The sequence below is a fragment of the Galeopterus variegatus genome, unplaced genomic scaffold (genome assembly GCF_000696425.1).
Source record: "Galeopterus variegatus unplaced genomic scaffold, G_variegatus-3.0.2 Scaffold2782, whole genome shotgun sequence".
NCBI classification, from domain to species: Eukaryota; Metazoa; Chordata; class Mammalia; order Dermoptera; family Cynocephalidae; genus Galeopterus; species Galeopterus variegatus.
Window position 1 is genome coordinate 176254 of NW_007728893.1, and position 10592 is coordinate 186845.

The window sequence follows — 10592 nt, forward strand, 5'->3', positions numbered from 1 at the left end:
AAAAAAAAATCCTGCACAACTATGACCCAAATGGGTCAATACATAACCAAAATGGAAAAAAAAAAAGAAAGAGGGGACCCCTTGCCAGAAACAAAAGCCACAGCTCTCAGTACACCCATTGATGTACAGTTGCACACACACAGACACGCAGAAGTGTAACCCATGTGCAGCTGCACACACACAGATACGAAGAGAATATGTGCAGAAGCAGCAGGACCGTTCCCTGTGGGTCCCCGGAGAGGATGTTGGCGGATCCCAGCTGCCCTTCCAGGGGCCCTCACAAAGGACTTCATGTGCCGGGTGGGGACATTCCAGCGTCAGCCTGTTTCCTCTGCTGTGGAAGCAGTGTTGTTGGCTCGTTCTGACACAGAGATGCGGGCGGAAAAAGCAGTCCCCTTTCATGGTACTGGGATTGTTGCGGAAAGGGGTCACCTGAATGGTGCAAGCCTGGAGGGCCCAAGTCTGCAGAAGCCACACCTAGACTTATTCCATGAGACAGAAAACTCAACAAATACTGGCTTCAGAAAAAAAGGAGGAGCGGGGGAATTTATGGGCTGAGAAAACTGATAAGTTCAGGAAGGATGGAATTTCAGGGATGGCTAGATTCAGGGGCTCAAAGGATGTGCCAGGGAGAGGTTCTTCTTCATCTGCTGGCTCTGCAATCCTGGGGAGGTGGTATTTTCAGTCAGGCTTTGCCCCAAGGGGTCCACTGACCTTCAGGGTTATACCCAGAAGCAGCTCAGCAATCCCTGTGGAAGGAAAGCCTCTCTTTGTTGGTAATTCTAATGAAAGGCTCAGGATTGACTCTGTGTATCCATCCTGAACCCATCTCTGTGGCCAGGACCTGGAACAATTATTGGACTAGCTGGGTACTGCTCAGGTGCCCAGACAGGTACAGAGGTCAGGTCAACTCCACAGAGCCACAGAGACTAAGGAAGGGGAAGGGTACTTGCCCAGAGGAAACTGGGGCAGAGAAAGGGGAGAGGGGAGAGGGGAGAAAGAAACGGTGTAAACCACAGATAATTTTCATTAGGGAATAAAGTAGTAATCAATTTCAACTTTAAATAAAACACAGAGTACAGGAATAGACCGAGTTTTTATATCTTTTTATTTTTTTCCATATCAGCTTTATGGAGATATAATTCATTTACCATACAATTCATGAATTTAAAGTCTATAATTCAATGGTTTTTAGTATAATTCACAGCATTGTGGAACCATCACCACAATTCAACTTTAGCACATGTCATCACCCCCCAAATAAACCTCGTGCCCATCAGGAGTCACTCCCATTGCACCCTCTTCCCTCCCCACTGCACCCTCTTCCCACCCCTCGAAAAATAACAAGTGTAAATTTCTGTATGTATAGATTTGCCTATCCTGGACATTTCATTTAAATGGAATCATACAATAGGCGAGGTTTTAAAAATTCTTTCTTTTGTAGCAAATCTCCAGAAAGATCCCACTTTCTCACCCCTCGAAAAATAACAAGTGTAAATTTCTGTATGTATAGATTTGCCTATCCTGGACATTCATTTAAATGGAATCATACAATAGGCGAGGTTTTAAAAATTCTTTCTTTTGTAGCAAATCTCCAGAAAGATCCCACTTTCTCAACTCCTGGTTGCACTAAGTCCTCTGTGGCTCTGATGACCTTAAGTCTCAATCCCTGGAATCGTTATGATGGAACAGGCTTTGGTTCACCCCTTCAGCGATGTGGGCCAGAGGAGGGTTCGCAGCGGATGGGAGACACTCCCAAGGAGGCCTGGGATAGTCCACTGCCCAGCAGGCCTGGGCCGAACATCGGGCTCTGCAGCAAGGGCACAGATGCTTCCAGGCAGCCTGGGTCCTGCACGTGCTGTCTCGTTCTGGACAGGGTGTGACGGAGCAAATAAAGTGTGGGCTTTAGTCAAATACACGCACCAGGGAATCCCCAGGGAAGTGGCACTTCGGGTTTTCTGCCTAGCATCCTTCCCTGTTCCTGATTTCATCTGGGAGTCCCCTTCTCCCACGAAGCACAGGTTCCTGCAGTCCCAGGTGTGGGCTGTCTGGCTCAAAGCCATCCTAGTCAACTGCCAGTAACTAGTTTAGAAGGGGCATGCGACCCAATTTGGGCGAAGGAGGCATGAGGCTGCAAGTTCCCGGGGAAGCTCTGTCTCGGTTGTCTGGAAGCTTTCACAATGTTCTCTCTCTGCTTCTGGATGTTATGATAAGGATGTGAAGCTAAAAGTGGCTGCAGCTGGTCTCACCACCAGCCTCGGAGAGGCCAGTGCACGAAGGACAGACCCAGAGTACTACAAGAAAACGAGCCGGGGCTCCTGGAATAGCAGCTAAGTCTGAGTCACACTGTGCCACTCCCACTCCTCTTGTTTCCCCTTCTCCATCCTACTCGGTGCCCCAAGTTGGTCTCAGAGACTAATGCAAGGGCTCCCTACCCCTCTGGCTGCAGACAGCTTTAGTCAACAGGGAGTCCTTTCAGGAGACGGAAGAGGGGAGGGTGGGGCTGAAGTGTCCATTCCCCGCTGGAGGCCCCCTCTCTGGGGTCACTGCAAGTTGCTGCTGCCCTCAACCCAAGTCTCAGCTCTGGTCAGGGCCTCTCTGCAAAGCCCCGGCTGTCTCCAGTTTCCAGGCACCGTTCCCTCCCCGCCCCTCAAAACTAAGCACACCCAGGAGCCCTTGGGCTATTGCGCTGGATGCCCTACTATCCCTGAAGCTTCCCTACCCCTGCCCACACCTTCTCAAAGATCCCTTTATGTGGCCAACAAGCACATGAGAAGATGCTCAAAGGCATTAGTCATGAGGGAAAATCAAAACCACAGCAGTGACATACTACTTCACACCTACTAGGTCAGTCATAATCAAGAAAACATAAGTCTTGGCAAGGATGTGGAGAAACTGGAACCTTCATACATTGCTGATGGGAAAGCAGAATGGTTTGGCTGCTTTGGAAAAGCTTGGCAGTTCCTGAAAAAGTTAATAAAAGTTACCAGATGACCCAGCAATTCCACCCCTAGGTATATATCCCAAAGAATTAAAAACAGCTATTCAAATAAACACTTGTAAATGATGTTCATAGTACCACTATTCACAATAGCAGAAGGCGGAAACAACCCAAATGCCCATCAACTGATGAAAGGAAAAACAAAGTATGGTATACCCATACAATGGAATTACTCAGCCATAAAAAGGAATGAAGTACTGATACGTGCTACAACGTGGGTGAGCGCCGAAAACATTGTGCTAAAACATCATGCTAAGCGAAAGCCAGACACAAAAATCACACATATTGTATGATTCCATTTATACAAAACATCTAGAATAGGTAAATTTACTGCCACTGTTCACCAGAACTGTTTCCTGTTCTTCTTGGGCACAGACTACATTTCCCAGACTTCCTTGCAGTTGGGTGTGACCATGTGTCAGAAGAGTTCTAGCCAGGAACGAGGGTAGAAGTGTTGTACCCAAGGGTTTTAAGAAGTGGGCATGCTTCCTCCAGGCTCTTTCCCCCTCTGCCAGTAGATGCAGACAGTGACAAAGCTCTAAGGAGTAGCAGGGCCACAAAAAGAGCAAGAGGCCTAGGTCTGTGAGTCACCACATGGAGGAAAGTCACCCACTGAACTAGAAACAGCTATTTGGACTTTTACATGTGTGAGAAAAAAACATGTCTTGTGTTTGAGCCATTAAACAAGTGGGGACCATTTGTTACTGCAGCTATTATCACTGTATTAGTAAGACACCACCCTAGTCTCTATAGTATGAAATGTCTATTGAACTGAATTATACAAGGTTTCATTAATTCATCTAAAGGAATCTTCAACTGAACACCTCCTATGTGCTAGATGCTGTGATAGATCCTGTGGGTTCCACCTAAAATTATAATAGTATCTGCTTTTAGGAACCCACAAAATAGGAAGGGAGGCAGAGGCATAAACACAGCAAGACATTAAAATGTTTCAGATGCCATGAGAAAAGCCTGTGCAAGGCAGTGTGAGGCACAAACAAGGAGGTGGGAATTCTACTGGGAATGAGGCTGGACAGGAGTGGCCTCCTGGAAGGGGGATGCTCCAGCTCAGGACAAGAGGTTCATCTGGTAGAGCAACATTACAGGCGTTCAGGGCAGGTGGACCAACCCGAGCAAAGGTGTGCAGGCCTGAGGCAGGGAGGGAAGTGTGAGAGGGATCAGCACATCGTGAACCACAGATGCGGGGTGGGGGAAGGGAGGTGGGGAAGGAGGGGGAGAATTAAGATGAAGCTGGAGAAGAACATGAAGCCAGACTAGCACAGACACCTTGTGAGAGTTCAGTCGCATCAATGTATGACTATATCGAAAAACCGATATGATCGTAACTAGCACTTTCCACATGAGAATGACTTTCTAATTCCTTGATACAAAGGTATATTTTGAGGATCTGATTATCCAGTATTTCCAGGCTCCTGCTCTTTGGCTTGTGCTTCTCTCTTACACAGGGTATTTTCCTGCCTTCTCACTTATCTTGGGCTTCTCTGCTGCTCCTCCTAATTTCTCCATCCAGACTCACTCCATTGTCCTTAAATACAGATGTTTCCCCTGTATTCTCCATCCTTCCTCCTTCCCTGCATCCCTAAAGCTCTCTCTCATGGATCAGCCTCTTGATTCACACCACTGAAATAGGCCCGACGACTAACCATCATCATGGCAAATCTTGGTTCATTGCCCAAGAAGGGGTGTGAAGCCAGAGAAACAGTGAAAGGTTTGGAGGCACAAGTCCTGGGTTCAAATCCTAGCTATTACTTGTTAATTCTGGGACCCTGAGCAAGTGAGTAGGCAGGTTGAAGCCTGAGCTTCCTCACAATTGCATCTTGCTATTCTTCTTCTTTTTTATTTCTTGCTATTATTCTTAATAACTAATCATAAAGACGGAGCTGGAGACGACCTCAATGTCTACCTGCATCACCACCCACACTTTACAGATGAGGAAATGAGGACCTCCAAGGTTGAGCAAGCAGCTTGAAGTCACAGTTGATGGCAAAGACAGGTCTAGAACCCAAGTCTACATAGAAGTACAACATCAGGCAATAAAACTAAATTGCCCCAATTGGCTTAGGTTAATTTACAACAAATAGTATCGTCCATATTTATACTTTTTACTTAGTTTATGATATTCTGATTATTTACAGAAACATTGCATAATATCTAAAACTCAATAACCATAAATAGATACAGGTAGATCAAGGGCAATTAACAAAAAATTATTTTCTGATAACTACAATTATCAAAAAATCTAAAATCATAGAATTCTTTTTTTCTTTACTTTGATATCAAGAGCCAAACCTCTGATTATGTAGACAAAAAAAGTGAGGTTCAGTGCGGGAAAGTGACATTCCCAAGTATACAACCCCTTTTTGGGCTAACAAACATTAGAGTGCAACCCCAGATTTTTTGTTCTCAGTCACTTTTTTTCTCCATTCACACCAATGTATAAGCTACTATGTATCCCCAAATAATTGAGAATATCTCTGTTAGAAGTGTATGTTAAAATAAGATACTGAAGTGGTGGCTGACTACCTTAACATATAAAGAATTGCTATAAATCAACAAGAAAAATTATACATAAAATAAAAATGAGCAAAAGATATATATAGATAATTCTTAAATGAGGAAACCAATGGGTAATACAGAGATAAAAATATATTCAACCTTACTATTAAATCAAAACATGCAAATGAAAACAACAGTTATCTTTAGTCTATCAGCTATGCAAAGATTAATACAATTGATAATGCCAAGGGCTGGCATGAGGTTGAGGAAATGTGCACTCAAAAAATTGCTCTTTGAAATATAAATTAGTAAACTTTTCTGGAGGACAGTTTGGTAATATGTATGACACCTGGAAATGTGCCTACTCTTTGATCCAAATTCCACCTCCAGGAATTTATCAAAAGTAAATATTCAGACAAATATGTAATGCAAAAATTAGAAACAACCTAAAAGTCCATCAAAAAGAAATTAGTTACAGAAGCCCCCACAGTACTGAGGCAGCAGAGGGTCGTGGGCCATAACCAAGGCCTGGGACAAAGGAGGATCCGGAGTCAGAAGGCCCCCAAGGTCCTTGAAGAGGTGGGGACAAAGGCCTTAGCCCACCCACTGACCTACCCAGGCCAGTGACTGAGCCAGCTGCAGGGTAGCCCCGCCCCCTTCCTCCCCTTCCCACCCATGTACTTATTTAAATAAATAAATAGCCAGCAAAAAAAAAAAAAAAAAGAAAGAAAAAAATTAGTTAAATAAATTATGGTATATCCATGGTTGTCAAAAATGATAATATAAATTGATACATATTCACATGGAAAGAGTCTCAGAATATTAAGTGAAAAAATAGGATTATTAAAAAGAATGTGTAATTGTTTGCAGAAACTATGTCTCAGTGAGTATATCAGATGAGCAGTTATCTGTGGGTGGCTGGATGTTCACCGTTTTCCTCTTTATCTTTTTCTCTTCTTTTTGAATTTTGGGTTATGAGCATATATTATGTTTACATTTGGGGCAAAAAAAGAAACTATGGAGAAAGTAGATTAAAAATTGCCTAGGGCTGACGGGGAGGGAGGAGATTAGAGGAAAGGGGGAGTGACTGCTAATGGGTATGTACTGGGTTTCTTTTTGGGGTGATGAAAATTTTCTAAAATTGACTGCAGTGATGTTTGGATATACACAAAACCATCGAATTCTGCAACTTAAATGAGTATGATATGTGAATTATATTTCAGTAAAGATTTTATAAAAATATAACTTAAAAATTAATAAAAGAAACTGAAAAGGCCTTGAGATAAAAAAAAAAAATCATAAATGTGAGCTGAGCTGGAAAACAGGAGAGCTGTACAATGTTCTCACAGGATTGTGGCTGTCCATTCTCAAGTCAATCAGAATTTCTGGGTACACTGTCCTGGTCAGTATAGCTCTGCCAGCCCAGGAGGACTCTGGCCCATTCCCAGGCTGCCAGTAGCAGCTAAGTGCCCCCACTCTCCTTACACAGCTATCTACACGCCTCTGCCGTGTAGAACAGCCTCGGAGAGCACTCCACTCCCAAGGGCCCTTCAGCTTGGCTGACTCAAAGCACGTCTCTCCGTATTTGCTCTTCCCTTCAAAAGGCCCAGAGGCCACCTTGCAGGCTCAGAGGTTTTTAACAATTCAATCTTCCCAGTGACATGCTGGGATTGGAACTGACACTGGCTGGGACTGATGCCCTTCTCAGCAGGTGATGAAAGGGACCAGGTGCATTCATTTATTCATAAGAGCACTTAGCAGGTGGCAGGTACTGACACAGGAACTGCACTTACAAGAGTGGATTAAACAGCACTGGCCTCATGGAGCTCGTGGACCAGCAGAACAAAGGGACAAAGATCAGTGTGACACATGTTTTGATAAGGGTAAACACCAACGATGGCTCCAAATTCTGTCTTAGGGACCAGGTAACAACACAATAATCATTTACATAATAAACATTGATAATGGCTACCATGTATGTCAGGCACTGGGTTAGGTGCTAAGGACACCTAAGAAAGAAGACACATTCTTGTCCTCACGGGGCTCAAAGCATAACATCTCCAAGTCCTCCCAATCTCCTTAGGATTGCTGAAGTAGAACCAACCCGGCTTGGTGATGGTTTGGATGAGTTGAGAGAGTGAGGGAAATTCCATAAAATTTGAATTAAACCACCTCCATCTCTTCCACTCTGGTCCGAGCCCCCTTAAGCTCTTGCCAGCATTAAGCACCAGCCCCTCAATCATCTCCCTGCTTCTACTACTGCCGCCTTCAACCCACTGTCTACACAGCAGACTGCAGGATCCTGGTAGAAAAGGAATCCAAGACCATATCACCCCTCAGCTCAAAACCCTCCAAGAGCTTCCTTTCTCATTCAGAGTAAAAGCTAAAGTTCTCAAAACACCCAACAAGGTTGTGCTCTCTCTCTCACCCCATGACCCTTTTCCCTTGTCAATGACTCTCCTGTAATTTACCCCACTCCAGCCACACTGGACACCTTTAATGTGCCACACATGCAGCTACCCCAGGGCCTTTGAACTGGCTAGGCCCTCTGCCTAGGATGCATTTCACTCCAGACTGCCACATACTCATGCCCTTGGCTCCTATGGATCTTTACCCAAACGTCATCTTCCCAAGGAGAGCTTCTGTGAACATCTCATTTAACAGTGTGTACCCCCTCAGCACTCCCCAGCCTCCTTTCCTGGTGAATTTTTCTCCATAAGTGCTTTTCACCATCTCATATACTGCTATGGTTTGAACGTGTCCCCCAAAGCTCATGTGCTGAGAACTTAGTCCCCAGTGCAACAGTGTTGAAAGATGGGACCTGTAAGAGGTGATTAGGTCATGAAGGTCCTGCACTCACGAATGGATGAACATTATCTTGAGAGTAGGAGTGTGGCGTCCTCTTGCTCTCTCACGCTCTCATGCCCTCTCACCTTCTGCCATGAGATGATGCAGTAAGAGGGACTTTGCCAGAAGCTGGCACCATGCTCTTGGACTTCCCAGTCTCAAGAACTGTGAGAAATAAATTTCTGTTCTTAGTAAACTACCCAATCTCAGATATTCTGTTACAGCAGCACAAAATGGGAAAAGATATATATCATCCACTTAATGTTTGTAGTCTGTTGGCCTCATTGGATGGAATGCAAGCTCCAGGATGCCCAGTCCCTAGAATAATGCTGGTATGCAATGAAAACTCAAAGAAATATGCATGGAATAAATACCAAGGTTTCTAGCTGGAGTGGCGGGGATGAGGACACGTGGGGAGTCAGCACTGGGCAGAGAGGCAGAGAAGGAAGCGGGTGGGGAATAGGCACTTCAGCTGACTGGGTCATGGTCATTCTGCCCAGCATACATTTTAAGCCACTGAGGAGCTGAGAAGAGCTTTACCTGCTTTTCTATGATATTGTAAATAACCGGAGAGCAACGGGGACTTCAGAGTTAACCCTGCCAGTGAGAGTTACCAAGGCCTCCCAGGGCCCCAGTCCTTCATGATACTGACAATGTATGTATTCCCATAAAGTACAGGCCTTTCCAATTCCAACTCTCTCTGCCTCTGATTATTGAGTTTCATGAGCACTGATAAGCCCTTTTCCAGAGTCCCATGTGTGGACAGGGTTAAGTGGAGAAGAACTGACTTTTATTCAGGGCCTCTCAGGTAACACATATTTGGCCCATAAGATCTTATTTTAATCTCTACAATACTCTGCTGTGGATGTCAGCAGCACAAGTGGAAAGGTGGGGAAACTGAGGCTAACAAAAAGAAAGTTGTTCAAGGTCACCAAGCAAGGAACAGACCAGGATTCCCACCCAAGACTCTGACCCAGGGTATGTGATACCTGAGTTTACGTTCTTTCTACACACCCATGTCCACGTAATGGAAGGACTCACACTGTTACTTCTGCATCTTTTAAAATCAGTGCTTCTCTCCTTCGGTTTGAGTTTCCTCTCAATGTCCTGCACAGGGAGGCCAATACAGAGCTTGGAGAGGAAGGAGGTAGAGCTGAGCCCCATCGCAGGGAGGCTTCTAAAGCACAAACCCACCCATCTCATCTTGGCAGCAGGATAAAGGCCAGCCTCCTTCTCCATTGTGTCCCTGCTCACTTCTCCAGCCTCAAGTCTCTTCTGTGTCCCAAGCCCCCGGCTCCCACCCCTTGCCTATCCTACCTCACTGACCTCTTCCCAACCCCTGGCAAACACCAGCCACGGTGACTGTCCTGTGCCTGTGCAGTCTCTGTCCTAGGCCCCAAAATGTCCCCTGTCCCTAGTCTATATGGTGACTCAAAGGCCACCATCTCTGAGAATGCCTTATGCGTCTCCCTTTCCAACACATTCATGCATACTGAAAGTCACTTCCCCTCTTGAGGAACTGCTCCTTCAGTGTCCATCTCGCCCTCTAGACAGAGAGTATTTAGTTCTAATCTCCTGCTCCCAGCATAATACCAAGGAAATTCTCAATAACTGCCATTGGAGGGGTGTCTAGAACATAGATCTGGAAGGTGTATTCATGCCAGTGCTAGCTGGATTAATGCCACAAGCCTTTCACGTGTTTGATGATCTTCCTGGTCAGTATTTAGGCCAGATGCCAGATCATCACTACCATCACAAGGACAGCCAACGTTCCCAGTCCTCCTGGTTTCCAGGTGACAGCCACCATTTTCCCAGTTCTCCATAAAGTTCTCACCTAACACTATGAGGTAGAGTCTTATTTTCTCCACTTGACAAGTAACAAAACTGAGGTGCAGAGAGGTTTGGAACCTGCCGCAGGCCAGCAACTAGTGAGTAAAAGGCTGAGTTAGGACTCACATCTAAGTCCAGGATCCAAATTCTTACCCAACCATCTACACCACAGAAGCAGCTTTGTTTCTAATGATTACCCTCTGCAGACTCTGTTTCCAGTTTGACACAATTACCATCTGCAAACGCTGAACACTGTTAATTTCTTCAAACTGGAAGTTTAAAGTATCATTGCTGAACTCAACTTACCCAAACTACCTCTCAACTTGTTCCAAGATGGGAACACGGCACACATACACATGTTATGTCCGTTAAGATTCTTTTGGAAAAAATGAGTTTT